Source organism: Passer montanus, unplaced genomic scaffold (assembly GCF_014805655.1).
Source record: "Passer montanus isolate IOZ18808 unplaced genomic scaffold, ASM1480565v1 scaffold40, whole genome shotgun sequence".
Lineage (NCBI taxonomy): Eukaryota > Metazoa > Chordata > Aves > Passeriformes > Passeridae > Passer > Passer montanus.
The window spans coordinates 2,144,383-2,160,980 of NW_024368819.1; the positions used below are offsets into that span (position 1 = coordinate 2,144,383).

The following is a 16,598-nucleotide window of genomic DNA, read 5'->3' on the forward strand; positions in this document are numbered from 1 at the left end:
TTATCAGAGTGCGTGGTTTAAGCTGGTGCTGACTGTTGATTAAAAAACTCTGTCTTGTTTGTAGAGAAAATTTAAAATAATCTTGGTTTTCTTTCTTCTCTGGTGTGCAATGGCAAGGCAGTGTTGAAAGTATTTTATGATGATACAGAATACACAAGGGGCTAATGATCACTTTTAACTTCCCCTACTACTTCCATAGTTTTTGATTTAATTCTTTTCATTCATCAAACTGTTTGGATGTGGTATTTGAGTTGATGGAGGCAAATAGTATAGTGGAATGAAAATACTCATATCAAAGAAGACACTGAAAAGATGTGGAAATTGGGCCGAGTCAGGTTTCCATAGTTAGAATAAGAATCCCTCAAATAAACAAGCAGAAAATTGTTCTCATCACCGGTGCCTTTGAGTCTGTTAAAGTCAAGTAGAACCGACAGAGCTGCTCAGTGTCCCTATGTCTGAGTTAACAGTGGTGCCATTCAGGCAACAGACAGAAACTCTTCAAACTCTTCTGCGTACTCACATGCATGTTTTTGGAAAGAAATTCTCATTATTAGAGCCATTATTAGAAAATACCCCTAACAATTTGTTAATGGTGTTGAAAATAACATAACGGCCCCCCTTTGCACTGTATATTACTTTAGCTGAGAACACTTTTGAACAGAAAGGGATCTCTGGAAAGCTTTCCCAATCAAAGCAGAGACAGAGTTGGTGGGCACCAATAAGAACTGGTGCCAGTTCTTCAAACCAACAATTTGCTGGTTTGTTTTTGAAGAGTGGTAAAGAGTTAAATGCAGCTGGAAAGCAGTAAGTTTGTGGCATTGCTGCTGTGTGCTGTATTCTGGTTAAAATCTGTTGTCACAGCTTTATCATCCATGAAATCAGGTGTGATATTGCCTCTGTGTAGCCCCTCCTGCCTCCTTTCTCCCAGTTTACTCTGGGAAGAAGCAGAGTAGTAGGAGAAAGAAAGGGAACAGAAGCATTTACTTGGTCTGAAGTGCTGTTAAAAGGACATCTATGGGCCACTTATTTCATACGGTTTCATTCTGTAAATGCCACTTGAACTAAAATATTCCCTTTCATCTTTCTGACAGAAATATGACACAGTAATTCTTTGTGAAAATGTAGATGATATGCTGCAGTAGTTACAGTGAGTTAGGATTAAGTGGCAAATGCCTACTCTTAAAGGCTTAATTAAAAGACACAATAGCTCTGGGAGGTCATTATTGTAATTACAGTGCTGCCTATATTGTTGTAACCGAGTACATGGTTGTAGTGTCATGTTATCTCTACACAGCATCCTGGTTTGATGAGGCAGCTATTGCATACATTCCATGGACTGTGATTTGCATGAGCTTTTTGCTAGTCTGTTTAAGCTTGAAAATCTGATTCAGGTTTCAGTTTATTTTAACCAGTTTTATATGGGTACAATTCCATTAACTTAAGTGTGACCATCTTAGATTTTTTTTTTTATCCCCATGTGCTGGAGGAAAATTAGGTTCTCAGGCTTTGGTTACAATCTGTGGAAATTAAGGAAAGGGCTGAAAGATGATATTTGTCTTTATGTTCTCCATGTATATGGAGATTAAGAAGAAATAATGGTTTTCTTCCCAACTTAATCAACAGATAGTTTGAAGAGCAGATCCACAACAGAGGAAACCAGCGGGCTTGTGTGAAATTAAATCTTAATGTTATAGAATGCCACAATAATTTTCAGCAGTGTATTTGAGGGCTCTCTGACATACTTACCTTTCCTAGAGGTGAGATTTTTCCCTAAAGTATCTTTCCAGTTTTAGATTAAAGCCTTGAAGCAGTATGACTGTTGTTGCTTACCATGAGAGAGAACTCCACAACTGACTAATCCCATGCCTGGAAGTATTTTAATCTGATTCTTTGGGAAGGGGATTGCAGTGATAGAAAACATAGCAAGGTTAAAGACAGTGTGGGTACTAGTCTGAGTAGAGTTAGGGCAAGACAGATCTCAAGGAGCTCTATCTTGCAAGCTTAGGCTTGTGTGGACTGCTGAAATGATAGCTCAGTTTCCCCTGTTTGTGGGATGAAATCAAAGTGAGTTTAGGTCACAGTGGAAAGGAGTGGGAATTCTTTTATTTGAACATCTTCACTGAGAGAACTGAAAAAAAGATGAAACCAGGTAATCAACTGTTCCATTGCCTTCTCTAAATGTTGATATGAGTTTTTTTTTTCTTTTTCTTTTTAATCTCTGAGTATTCAAGCAGGGCTTGCAAAATGGAATGTAGTCAACACAGAGAGATGAAATTACTCCAGAGGACAGACGCCTTTGCTTTGGGAGGTGGGAGGCTGAACTTTGGATCACCTCATGTAAAAGTAGCTATTTGAGTGCTTCCAGCATGTGGCAGTATCCTGTCTTTGAGATTATTGTCTAAGAGCTGGTCACAACTTTTACTTTCCTTGGCTCATATTGCAAGCATCCAACAACAAGGACAAAAGCTCTTTTTACATTTTATCTTAGGGTAGGATTTGCATAATTTCAGTTATCTTTAAAATGTAGTTTATTGTTGAGAATAAATCAGGCATAGATTAATTTTTATCCATTTTATCCATTTGTAGGTTGTGCAGGTTCTCATTATTTTAATTCCTTTGTTCCCTGACCACTTCTCTGTTCCTCTTAATTAATAATATCACACCCACAAATTAATATAATGGATCTGAGCTGTATATTATGAAGATTATGAGTTTTGTGCTCTCTGCTGGGATATTGTCTGCTACAAAATACTGCCTTGACTTGTGTGCATGCACCAACATTGCCTTTCCAACTCTCTGCTTTCTATTGCTTTAGCTGAGATGGTGTTATTAGTCTTCCTTGGGTTCTTCTCTCCAGCCTAGAGGTAATTTTTTAGATGTTCCTTCCACAGTCTTCAGCCTTACCTTGTCAAGAGGTTACAAGGTTTCTGATAAAGATCCACAGTAAGGCAGACATAAAATAAACATTTGTTTTTTCAAGATATTTTTGAATTCATTTAACTGTGTTCCTCTACTGGAAATAACTCATTTGATAATGTCTTTTTAAAAATTTTTTTCCTGGGCTGCTTTATTTCAGGGATAAATCCATTCCTCTGTAAAAGTGGGAAGGTACTAAATTCTTGTGAAAGATGGGTTTGTTAAGCTTGAAATAATAGTATCTCTCAAAAGAGGAGTGCTGGAAGAATTATCAATTCCTCTGATCAGCCCAGCAGAATCTGGTGCTGCGCTCTGTATACCCAAATTCATGATTGAAATTCTAGCTGTGGTGTCCATTTAGGACATATCCATTTTAATGAGACTGCTGTGCAAGGAATAAAAGTTATGTGTCTCTGCTGGTAGGAAAGCTGCCTGCATGTGCTGTGATAGGAGGTTGGCAGAGAAAAATTGGATGTTTTTTCCCAGTTGTTTTTTTCTTCCTCTCTCCTTATCTTTTCTCATGTCTTCTGTGTGAGAAGCAGTTGAACAGATAGGAACTCTGAGCTTAAACAGAAACTGATGAGGTTGTTCTCATACCATTAGTTTATTATTACCCCCTCAGAGTTACACTATTGATATTATTGGGCTATACTAACATTAAGAGATGTGCTGAAGGGTACAGTCTGTTCAATCAGAGAGCAGAGGGATGTAGTTGCAGCCTTCTACTAAGTCTCTAATTTTATGTGGAATGATCATTTAAAAAAAACAACAGTTCAAGCTCCATGGGGTCCATCATTGACTCCAATCATCTCCTGCCAGCACTGTCAGGATCCCTAGGGCTGAGCTGGCTGCACCCTGGCAGGCAGAGCAGTGGGAGAGGAGGTCGCCACTGGCAGTGGTGTTTAATTTGAGCCTGGGAAGTATTGCTTGCTCTGGCAGTGCTTGGAGCTTGGAAACTTGGGAAAAAGATCTGTTCCACAAGTTATTTTGATTTTAATTCTCTACCCCTTCCCCCCACCCCTGATTTTTTTTTCTTTTCTTTAATGAAACTCTTTCAAGGCTTTTCAGTTTCTAAAAATTGGGGAGGGTGGGACTTATTTACTTTTATTAGGTGTTGGAGGCAAGAGATAAAGGAGGAGGAAAAAAAAAGAAGAACACAAGCTAGAAGATGAAAATAATTTTTTTTTTTAATAAGGGAAGTGCTGTCCCAAATCCCCATTAAACATGTGTTTTCCATGGGTAGGTATTTTTTGAAGAAAAGAAAAAATTATTTGTTGAAAAGTGGGGAGAGTACTGAATAGCTCTAATTGAGTGCTCCACTTGATTGCTGACATATGTTTGGGAGAATGAGGTACATGCTCCTTGCTGGCCAGGACAGCCTCCCTGAGGACAAAACCTAATGGGGCTACTGTTGTCCCTTGCTATTTTCATAATCAGAGAATAGGAATAGGCCAGAGGAGCTTGAGTTCCAAATATGATATCTGTATTTGCTGAGCATATGCAAACATAGGAATCCTCATGACATAGATGTGACTCTCAGGATTGGCTCCTGGCAGTTTTTCAAAATGTTGTGGGAGTACTAGTAGATGATAAAGCTGTAGCAAAGGATACTTAATTTCTGTTCTTTATAGTATTATACAGTTGTAAGTATCTGGTAGGCATTTCTGATATGTGCCAGGAGTCATTCTGTTGGATATAGTGCTTTTACACTCTTACAAAACTCTTAAAAAAAACCCTCTCTGCTCTTATGCTGGCACTGTATAAAAGCCAGGGCAGACCTTATCACTTTCTGTTCTCTATGATGCTTTGTAGGTCACATTGCATTACTCTGCTTGGCAGAAAAGGCAAGTTCAGTGGGAAGCAAGAATAAATATTTAGCTGGTAGTATACCCATGTTGCATTTTTTTTTTTTATTGTTCAGATATTGCCTTGAAATGTAGTTTTTGAAGACTGCCTAAGTCTAAATTCTTCTTGTGACTTTTCCACCTGTTAGAATTCAGACTTTGCCATTTTATGGTTTGGTTTATGGGTTGCATAACACATAAATCACAGGTTGCATTGAGGAAACATTTTAGTCTTTGATATTTGTAAGGCAAAAAATATGTCTGGATGTTAGCCTTGGAAACATTTTTTTTTCTCTTTTTAGAAATATGCCCCTCTTTCAGAATCCTGAGTAAACAGACTGGGAATTCACAGTAGCTTGAGCACATCCAAGACTCAGCTTTGTTTGAAGCCATAATAAGCCTGATTAAAAGACTTTTTCAGTGCTAAAAATGTTGCTTGAATTCACTGAACAAAGCCGATTGAGAAGTCAGCTGTTGCTTCAACCTCATATGTGTGTCAGATGCTAGAGGAGAACAAAGTTGACATTCCCACAGAATAGAGCTCCAGGGAGATCTCAAGGAAATGTTGCCAAATAGCAGGCTCCTTCACTGAATGCTTCCACTCTGCCTCATGAATCCAGAGAAAAACATTTGGATACAGAAACACTTGTCTCATGACAAAAATCCCAAGTTTCTTCTAGAGTATTTACTCAAGTCGATGGCCTTTGAATTCCAAGTACCATTGTGTATTTATATTCATGCCGTGTCCTTCAGATCTCCATCTGCTTGCAAAGTCTTCCAGAGAGAGTGAGAATCCGAATTTCTGGTGAAATTACTTTCAGTGGAAGTAAATCCTGTCCTCCGAATACTTTACCAGTGTCTGCTCCCACTGAGTGTATCTCAGTTGCTCCAGTTTCTCAAATCTAAGAATAAATTTTTAAATAAAAAGAATTAATGTGAAAACCATTAATATATAGTCTAATATTAATACTATAAATCACTATTGCTAATGCCAGTAGTGTGCATTAGAGAACTATGAATTTCCAGATATGCAAAATCAGGAGCTTCCTATGAAAATGAAAGGCAATTGGAGCTGGGCCATATGTTATCAAAACCAGAGATGCAAAATAGGTATCATATTAGGTAGATCTTCAGTTTCTTCTTCTGTTGGGTCACTTTTTTGTTGTCTTCCTCATCAGAGAACTTTCCTAAGCATGGAATGGCCAAACCATTCCACCACCATGATGAGGCTGTGTCAGCTGCTTTGCTCCCTCATTCAAGCTCCTCCTGCTGCTGTTGCTGCTGACCTTTCTGTGGCCCAGGGTTACAGGTCCTCAGTGCTCTGCCTACGGCACGAGTTGCTCTCAGTGCCTGTAGAAGCACTACCAGGGCCAGGTTATGCCTTCTTACCTCTGGCTCCAGAGTGTTTTGGGATTGGTACAAATAATTTTTCTTTTAAGTAGTTTCACTGTTTGTCCTCTTATCTCCCTGTCTAATTGTTTTTCCAGTGCCAGTCACGCTGTTTTCATCAGAAGGATGTTTCTTCCAGCAAGACTAGTCTTTGGACTCCTAATTTTTAAAGTATGGTATCCACCAGCACTCCATCCATTCAAATTCATTGCAATTTGTCTGCAAGTTTTCTTTTTTTCCTTTTCCTAATTTTCTTTTATCTTTATTTGGTTTATTTTCTTAATTATTTATTTATTTATTCTTTATTCTTTTTTTTTTCAGTGATTCCTATGCAAACACACACTTAGGTTTATTACACATTCCATGTGATGGCTTCTTAAGCTTCCTAAATGAACTGTTGTTTCCAAGTAGCAAACTCCAGAGTACTGCCCTCACCCAGACACTCAGGCTGCCAGCGATCTCTCCTGCAGTCTTCCTAAAACTCATTGTAGATCTAGGCTTCTCTGGGAAAGTGTAGAAAGGGACTAGTGTTGGCAAGTGTTTTTTGTTGGGGTGTGCAGCTGTGGGAGAATGTTATGTGACTATGTAGGGCTCTGACCCAGTTATGCAATTTTAGTGCTATCTTCTTATGGAAACACGGAATTTTAACTGTACTTTGGAGAAAAGCTACTTTGTGCTTGATATGTCTTCTTACCTCTTTGTTACTTGCTGTCAAAATAAGTACAAGGACTATTGGGCAGTCAATTTTCAGAGCATGCTACATAAAATTGTTTTATACAGCAAAATAAAAGCTAACCCCCAGATTTTGCTTATCCCACCATTCTGCCCAAATGCTCATTATCGGACTTTTTCAACTATGCCAAAAACCATCCTGTGTGTGAAAAGTCATTTCTGAAAATTCAGGATATCACAATTTACCCGTCAGGGCTAAATGAGGGGGTTTAATGAATTCCAACACAAAAATTCCTAGGGTGGTTGTACTAACAGCAAGTTGCTTTAAAAGGACTATTTTCCTCTGCAGGGATTTCAGTAAAGAGACAATGTTTATTTTTTCAGTGGAAAATTGATTGTAACTAAGAGGATACTTGGCTTGAAAGTGGGGAATTATCATATCATATGATTAAATGAAAGCTTACCTTGTTATAAGGTAACTAGACATATCCCAATAGAATTGAGACAATGTTTGATTAAGCCAGATTTTCCTACTTTAAATTCAAGGAACAAATTAAAGAATAATTGAGATCCTTTTCAGATCTTTTATAAGCTGAATATATAAAGCTGCAGCTCCAGGTGGCAAAGCAATTAGCTGATGAATAAAATCAACCACACTGTCATTCGTCAGATGTTTAAATTCTATAAGCCAGATAAATTAATGTGTTCCTTAAGCCAAATAAACGGTCACGCTCTTCATGTTACCACTGAGTTCCCCTGGGAATGGGCCTGGGAACATGTTGATAGAAAATCTAGGAACTGTCTCATCAGAAGGGTCATAATTAAGTTGCCTGGTTTTGCATGTCTGAAATAAATGTTCCCTTTCATTGAAAAGACGACTGTAGTGATGTTCTGTGCTTTATCAAATAGGAGGATAAGAGTGGAAGGATAAGAACTGGAATCTGAAGATTCATGCCTCCCTTGCTGGAGATGGGACTCTGGCCTCTGAGCTTCTGGTTAAGGACTGGGAATGGCACAAACTGTAGCACAGTTTCATTTGCTTGTGCTACTGCTCAGTTTGGCTTTAGAAGTAACATTGGGGCAATCAAGTGAGACCAATTAATCTAAGAGGACCTATTTGTCTATCAGCAGCTGAACTGGAACTGTGTTTTTGAACTTTTTATGGTTGAGTTTAGAATATGGGATTGTACTGTAAAAGTCTTTCCCCTTGTGCTGAGGAGTCTCTCTGAAATGGTTATGTGGCTGCCCAGACTGATAGTCAGTGTCTGGCCAACAGAGGCATGGCCTGAGCCCAGTTTAAAGGCTGCAATACCTTAAATTAAAAAGCTGCCAGGCAGAAATCACCTCTTTCCATACAGACCTGCTGTTGTAGAGGACTTTGCAAGCGCTTAACTCTACAGCTTTGGTAATAGGAAGGGGGTAGACTGTACTGTGTCTGAGGAGCCCCTAGACAGAGAAAATGCAAATTCTTGACTATTTTGATGCTTGTCTCCATCATTACAAACCTTGGGGTGGGTTCTTCAGGTGATTAGTAATGCAATTACTATTGAGTGAGTGATACTTGGGTAAAGGCAGTCCTGCACTACAGAGTTACTCACCTCTAGTGAAATACTGCTCCTCAGAGTGATAACTCAGTGCCAGTGTGCCTGTCTGTAACAGTGTCAGGACACTTGATATCTGGTTTGAGACATGAATTGGTGTTGGGGGTGTGTGTGTTCTCTCCCTGCCTATTTTATTACTGCCAGCTGGTTTATAACTAACAGTGAATGCTGCTGTTCCTTAAAACTCTTTCTTATTCTCTTAAGAAAAAAGAATTAAAAACTGTAAAAAGAATTGCTTTGAAATGGAATATATATATATATACATACATTCTATTCTGCTTGAATTTTGGTCAAGCAGTGCTTTTATATAACCTGAGTTAGCTTTTGAATGCTTCTGATTTTCTGACATTTAGAAATAAGAAATAATGGAAGAGTTATCCTCTGCCTAGGATTTAAGAAAACCTGGAAATGCACTACTGTGTGCATAATTGCATGATAAAGCAGCTGTCATAAATAACTTGAGGCAGAATGGGTGGCTGTTTGAAGGCCACTGAGGCCCAGCAGTGGAAACAGATAGAAACTGGCTTTGGTTTGATCTTTCATACCTGTTTGATGGATTTTGGCTCTTTAAGAGGGAGTAAAGATCATCAATCCATGTTTGAAATTGTATTTTTTAACTTCTATTTAAACATCTAGTACTCCAGGCAACTAAAAGTATCTGTAGGAGGTATTTATTTTGAGAATAGTGAGATGTTGGCAATCAGTGTAGAACAGCAAGTGTTGACAGACTTTATTTATGGGTGCATTTCACAGAAATTTGGTAGAAATTTCAGTGAACTTGTCAGTTCAGCATCTGTTTTGTGCAGCTCAGAGTGGCACTCAGGTCTCAGAACTTGCAGTGGAAACATTTATGTCCTCTGACAGGGAGAAAAGGGAGATTAAAACCACTTGGGCTTGTTGGCAAAAGGAGTGATAAGCAGAAAATCCTGCAGAAAATCTCTTGATGCAGAGATTACTTCAGTAGTCTACTTTCTTTGGGGACATTTTATAAAGAAACATTTATTTTGAGGCCTTATGCACACAATGATTTACAGCCACTGGGGTTTGCTGTGCAGACTTTGGTGTGTACCAGAAATCTTTATATTGAAATGGCTTTCTAGAGAGAGGTTGCAATTTCTGGGTTTTTTTTTCCTTTTTTCCTCTTGTCCTATTTTCCCTCTTTTCTGGGACTTCTTGAAGACTAAAAAGGAAGATGAAGGTTATTGAAACAACATGCATTGTTTAGAATTTCTGATCAACTGAAAAAGCAGGAAAAGCTCTCAAATGAAGCCATTTTTGGTGCTCAGCCCAGAGCAGTGAGTGTCCTGGGGAAACAGTTTTACCAGCCTGCCCATAGCATCTGACAAAACCAAGGAAGTGACTTGTTGTGTAAAAGCTCTGAAGAATGGGGTCTTCCAACTGCTCTGTCATTGTGGCAGCAGTTTAATGTGTCCTGCACTCACCAGGAGGGAGCTGAGGGTGTATAATGCTAATGACATGGCTAGATATAAATGTCTGAAAATAGAACTTGCTGACCAGCATTTTTTAATAAAGAAACACCCAACAGGTGATTTCAGTGATCCACAGCATTAAAGTAGCTATATCATGATAAAGTTCAAGACCAGGAAACAGTTCTGTACTTAAGAGCAGCAGGAGACTCCTTCCAGTAATGAAAAGTGACTAAGTGACATCTGAGGGAGCTGTTACACTACTTAATTTTACACATCTGTGTCACAGTTTTGCCTGTATCCTGAAGACAGCTATGGCCATTGTAGCCCTGCTACTTCAGACCACTTCCCTCTGAAGTCAAGGGGGCTGCTCACAGGCTTTGGCTTCTGCTCATGCTGAAGTGTCTGCTGCCCTGGCATGTTTATAGGTGCTCCTGTAGCTGGTACTGTGGTGCTGAGATTAGACCTGGGCATCAGCGTGAATCAGTCTGTGCCCCAGAACCTGAAACAGTTAGAAAGGGAGTGGAAAAATGTTGTGATGGCTCAGTTTCCCAAGAGGCATAGGGAATGGGAGGCATAGAGCAGCCCTTTTTGATTGTCCTTCCCCTGTTTTAATTTCACCAACTAAAAATGCATCCGAAGTGTCAGTCTTTATTGAGCATTCCCAACAGCACATTCTTGGGACTGATGTTCATATTACTTTATGAATAGTGACATGAGCTTGACTAGCTTTTGAATATAAAGCTGCAATCTGTTTTCTAGTTTTGCCATCTAGGGTAAACTAAAAACATTTATTGTGAATAATGGCAGGCACAGAGGAAGGTCTTTACCAAGTATCTCTGTTTTTCAGTTTGGATTGTATGTAAAAGATGTTGTCTTACTTGCAGCTTTTAAAGGAAATTTTTTGGTGGAAACCTTAGCTATACTTGTAAGCAGATGAGAATAACACAAAACATGGTCATCATCTCAGCATAGATAATCATTGCAAAGAACAAATCCATGGTTTTAAAATTGGCACAAATATGAAAACATTTGGCCAAATGTAAACAATCCCCTCTCACAGGACTTACTGAATTCAAGATAAAAGCATAAAAGAATTTTCTTCCCATCACAGGAGAGCAGTTACACAAAAAAGATGGCTTTGAATTTCTTGTTCATAACAAGTGAGTAGAAAATCTTTGTTTGCCCAGTGTGGCTGGGTACAGTTATGGATTTGTGCATTTGAGGGGAAAATGGATGATAACCCCCATATTAGTATTTATTCATTCTTCACATCTGTTCTCAGTCAATTGAGTGATATTTATTAAAAAAAATATTTTCAAGGCATGCCTAACTCAAATCTTCTGACATCTTGCATACATATTAGTTGAGATAATGCGCTTGCTTAATGCTTAAGTAGTTTAAATAGTTTGCTGAATCGGGGCTTCACTGTCTTTACAAAGGGAGCTGGAAATGGAGAATTCAGTTTCTCCACTTACACTACTAAGGAGCTGTGAAATGTTTTGGTGCTGCTATAAAATTTGACTTTACAAGTCAATAGCCTACTTAGAGGTTTGCAGTACTCATTTGCCTTTCCCTTAATGATGTGCAAAACTAAGTAAATGTAAAATTTTGTAAGATGTACACTAAAAATATTGTCTTCCTGTGTTTTTCTCCTCCTTTGCCTCCCGTCTCCCTCACAGTCTCCGTAATATTCTGTTATCTCTGAAGGAAATGATAAATGCTTGGCTTGCATGCTTTGAGGTTGCACATAGCCAAAATCTGTTCTCCTTCCCCCAAGTGAATAGCCCAAAGACTGAAGAGTTTTCTCACATTTTGCAAAGATGCATATTTTAAGCAATATTTTGATGACATTTTTGAGGCCAATTTAAGCCCCAAATGAAGACGCTATTTTTTCTTTATCCTGTTCTGTGCAAGTATTCTGCTACTGGAAAACAATTTAACAGAAGCTGCAGTGCAGCTGTTACCAACAGAGTATTAAGAAATTGCAAGGAAATGAGGCCCTGTGTTATCATATTAATGATATATTAGCATATATGTGTATATCCTACAGGACAGGGTAATGTACAACACGAGTGGAGGTAACAAATGGCATTGCTGGGGAATGAGGAATCGCAGCTTACAAGTAGCAAAGCAAAGCAGGAACCTCAGGATAGTCTTCTGTACTTCTTTACTGCATCTTCTGAGAGGTGATGCAGTAAATGGTTTATATTCATCTTCGTGTTGTGTGCTATTTTTATATATATATCCTCTTTGCTTATTCCACAATTAAAGGGTATCTGTATGCCCCAGGAATGATGCAGAAGACTGCAGCCGTGATAGATTGGGTTCCGTGGTCTTATGAGAATATTGTTACGGTGTTAAGGGGACACTTTACTGCCTCCAATATTTTGCACATTGCATCCAAGGGCAGAGTTCCACAGCTGGTGGGTTGTAGGGTTAGGCACAGTTCCCATGTACCTCCACTGAGGTACCTCCACTGCTGCGTAGCCCGCTTTGTGTCCTTGCTTTCTGGAAGAATACCATGGCAAGTTCAGTAGAAAATCATCATCCCAATGAAGCCTAAATTTGTTTAGCATATCTTTTTGGGAGATTATTAATCATGGGTAAATTTGAGAGACCTAAACAATAGTTTTAAAATATTTTTAGGTGTTTCAAGCAATTCCTACCTTGATTATCCTCGCTCTTGGTTTATTTGTTGTTTTGTTGGCTTTTTTTTTTTTTTCCCTAAGAAAAGGCAAAGAGCTCCAATATGGAGATTTAATAAGTCTGAGATAGCTAGTTATGACAACTTTGGCATGGGGAAGAAAGGAGTCACTTCGGAAATGCTGATTTATGTGATCTGTGTGATAGTTACTACACATCAGCATTTTTCTGTCAGAGCCTGATGAAGACTTGATTTCTTTACTGTGGGTTTTGCTCCTGGAGTTGGATGATTTGCTGCCTTAAGGTGTTATCCACAAAGGTGGGTGTAGGTATGCCTCTTCTTGAAAAATGTGCGCAAACCTTTTGGAATGGGCAGCTGAGACATTTGTGTGCTCATCCAAGAGGTCTGAGAAGCACATGGAAATGTCCTGCAGTTAAATGCTAGTTTTTGTGGATTTGGCTGTTTGGCAGTGCTGTACCAAGTATTGCTGAGTATTGCAATCAACTCCTTCCCTCAGCGGGTCCAGCTCTAGGTTTGTCTCTGCTTAAGCCTCCGTTTGCCACTGGCTTTTGCAGTGGTAAAATGATACAAAACCACTTCCTTGCAATCCCATGGAAAGTTTGGTGATGGTGATTCCCTGAAGCAGAGGTAATGAAGGAATGCAGCTCTTTCTATGTGCTTTGTAGGCATATTGTACTTAAAAAGAAAATGTCTCTTTTCCAGCTCTGTGCCAGTCAACCTGGGGAGGAGAGCAGCTGGGTTGTCCCAACAGGACATGCTCTCTTCTGGTGTTGTCTTTGTACCTCTCCCTGCTGCCCTGATTTCCTGTTCCACTCCTTCTTATGCCTTGTCAGTAATGTAAGGCCCTGGGTATCAAGGCTGATGAGAGGTAGGTCTCCAAATGATGAGTGCATGCAGTTCCCATATAACATCCTCCTTATCCTACTCACTAAAATGTGTAACAAATAATCTGTGCTGGCAGTGGGATTAACACATTTGACCCTTAATGGCTCTGAAGGAATAATTGTGATGTCTCGGGTCAATAACTGTGTGAGCTAAGGAGGATTTGCTTGATGCACCATAACATCTTCTACAGAGCCGTTCATCCCTTTTGAGGGCCTATGAACCATTGGAACTTTTAAGTCTGTGTTCATTATGCTCTGTTCTCTGTGTGCATGTGGTTAGGGCCTGGTACACGTTAAAAGTAAACTCTACAGAATGCTGACAGATCCTCTGATTCCTTTCTAAGATACCACATTTCTGTCTGATTCACAAATATCTTTTTTTAATTGAAATGGGGCCTGCAAGCAATCTGAGATGATGCAGTAACAGTGTCTGGGATAGCTGATGCTTCCACAGTCCAATAGGAATTTCTGTTCTTTCTTGCCTTCATGCTGAACTTGTCTGCTCTATTTATATGAGCTGTCAGTCTGCTGGTTTTCCATAGAAAGGGGAAAGGGGGAGTGGGGGGGAGTTGGGTAGAAGTAGCTTTTCGGGTTTCTTTGAGGTTAATTCTGTAAATCTTGTTTCTATATGGAATTATTTCTTTTAGGTTTCTTTCACTCCCCACCTCCCACCTCTTCTGTCTGCATGTCTCCCAGATAAGGGTAAATAGCTTTTGAGTTTGGCTTTTAGGAAGGCAAGCCTTTCTGATGAAACAGGTCAAAAAATACTTTTCCTCTGAAAAGTAGCAGCTGTTTTCACCGTCTATTTGCAGATATTGTTTGGGTATGTAGGAACAATTTAGATCAATGGGAAAAGAATCCACTGAATTAATGTAAAATTATCTGTGTAATAATCAAAAGAAAATGTCATCTCTTTACAGGAAATGCTACTAGTCTTAACGCATATTTGAAGAACAAGTCTAGTCAGCATACAATTATTTTTCAGGTCATTTTTCTGTGGTGGTTAGTATTAATGGTTCAGATTCCAGAATACCTGATTTTGCTATCTGTGGAGATCTTCCCAGCAGGTGCAGAGTTCTTCATTTACTTTTGGTGTGAAACCTTTAGCCGTGTGCTAATAACTGAGTTGAGCTACTCAAAGGAACTTTGTACTAGCACTAACATTACAGTGAACTTTAAAAAACCACAGAAACCCTCTGCTTGAAATTTGCCACTGTCATTTTTATTTTGTCAGGTGTCAAGAGAATGCATAGTGCCATCTAAGAAACATATGAAGGGCCTGATTTACAGAAGCAGGGGACGAGGAGTTTCTCTGTCGAGCAGTCATTTCAGCCTGTTCTGTTTTCCTCAGAAACCACACGGGAGCAGTGTGGTCCAGCCTTTGAGAAAGGAACTGCTAGTCTTTCCTCTGGCGACTGAACCTATCTGTCAGAGGGTGTCTCGGTCTGAGATATAAGAACACAAAACTGATGACAAGTAAAATATTTCACAGAACATCCATCTTTCACTTTGCAAATACTCCTTTGTGAGAAATCAGATTGTCAGTAAGGACTACTCAGAATACTTACTATATTGAATGAAATAAAGAATAAAGGCTGTATTTTGTGCTGTTGCAGTCTGTGATTGGATAATATGAAATAAAAAAGAAGAAAAAAAAATCCTACGATTTTGATGCCATAATGAATTCATAAATGTAAGTTACAAATATTCCATTTAATATTTCTGACAAGAGGTAGATACCAAGAAAAGAAAAATAAATACATTGGGAAAATACTTCAGAAGCCTTTAGGGTGAAGGCATAGGTGCAAATGTTTAGATGTTACAGGTTTTGTGTGTATGTACAATTTTGAAATTATTTGAGAATCCCTGTGCAGATTTTGCACTAAGATAGATAACTTTGCTTGTCAAAGGTGTGCACTGGATCCTTTCTGAAAGATCAGGTAGTTGTAAATGCAGCACAGAGGAAAGGGCCTTTGTAGTGTCTGGTGCTCCTAGGAAAAAAGAAGTAAAAGGTTGGTGTTGCTTTTAGCCCCATCATATGGGGTCATGGGATGGGAGGACCATAATGTGCTTTGGGGAAAGACTCAATTGCTGGATCCAGAAGCAGTGATTGTTTGCCTGAGGCTTGTTACAGAGAATGAAAGATCTCTCCTGTCCAGCCAGCCCTGGGGCTAATCCTTTTCTGTCTCTGTAGGTGTTGGTCTAGAGAGACTCAATGCTCAAACTCCTGGCAAGGCCTACAAAGACCTTTCAGAGGAAACCAGCTTACAGACCAGAAATAAAGTGTAGAAAACAGACTGATGGTTGCTGCTGTTCTCTCCCCAGGTGGGGGAAGACAGGTGAGAGCAGTGGTCAAGATGAATTTCAAGGGAAGAGCTTGGCCCCAAGTGTCTGGTCTGAGATGGTGTACAGGCATGCATCAGTTTAGAGCTTTAGGGAACTTTATGGAGAGAATTGCCTAGGCATCAAATTTGATTTCCAACTAGATGGAATTTCAGAGGCTTAGAATATGTTTCTGTTTTTACACTCAAACCCTTTTATCTTGTTACTTGTTCCTGAAAGCCTGAAACAACAGCATAGAGTGCCTGGGGGACATCAGGCACAGCATTGTTGGCTGCTCAGGGGAGGGGATTTTCCTGCTTTGCTCTATACCTAGGGCAGCCTCACCTCAGGTCCTAGGGGCAGTTTTGGGCCCCACAATGTAAGAAAGTTATAAAGCTGTTAGTAACAACCCAAAGGAGTTGGAGATGGTGAAGGGCTTGAGGAGAAACCATGTGAGGGGTGACTGAGGCCACTTGGTCTGTTCAGCCTGGAGAAGAGGAGACTGAGGGGAGACCTCACTGCAGTTACAACTTTCTTGTGAGGCGAAGAAGAGGGACAGGCCCTGATCTCTTTTCTCTGGTGACCATTAATAGGACCCCAGGGAACAGCATGAAATGGAGTTAAAGGAGGGTTAGGTTGAATATTACAAAAAGTTTCATCATCTGGAGGGGACTGGGCACTGAACAGAAGTGGTCACAGCACTGAGCCTGCCTGAGTTCAAGAAATGTTTGGACAATGCTCTCAAGCACAGGGTGTGACTCTTGGGGCTGTCCTGTGTAGAGCCAGGAGCTGGATAGATGATTCTGATGGGTCCCTGCTAACTGGGGATATTCTATGATTACATGAGTGAAACTCATGTCTAACTACTCTAATCT

The 16,598-nt window shown here is 39.6% G+C and overlaps 1 long non-coding RNA gene across 1 annotated transcript in view; it reads left to right on the plus strand.

Annotated features, from left to right (window-relative positions):
- LOC120506907 overlaps nucleotides 1-14,991 on the plus strand; it is a 33,259-nt gene extending 18,268 nt beyond the window's left edge. The window contains exons 4-5 of the long non-coding RNA XR_005628631.1: nucleotides 13,220-13,385; nucleotides 14,636-14,991. This is a non-coding gene — a long non-coding RNA (uncharacterized LOC120506907). The remainder of the gene's footprint in view (nucleotides 1-13,219; nucleotides 13,386-14,635) is intronic.
- The last annotated feature ends 1,607 nt before the right edge of the window (nucleotides 14,992-16,598 follow it).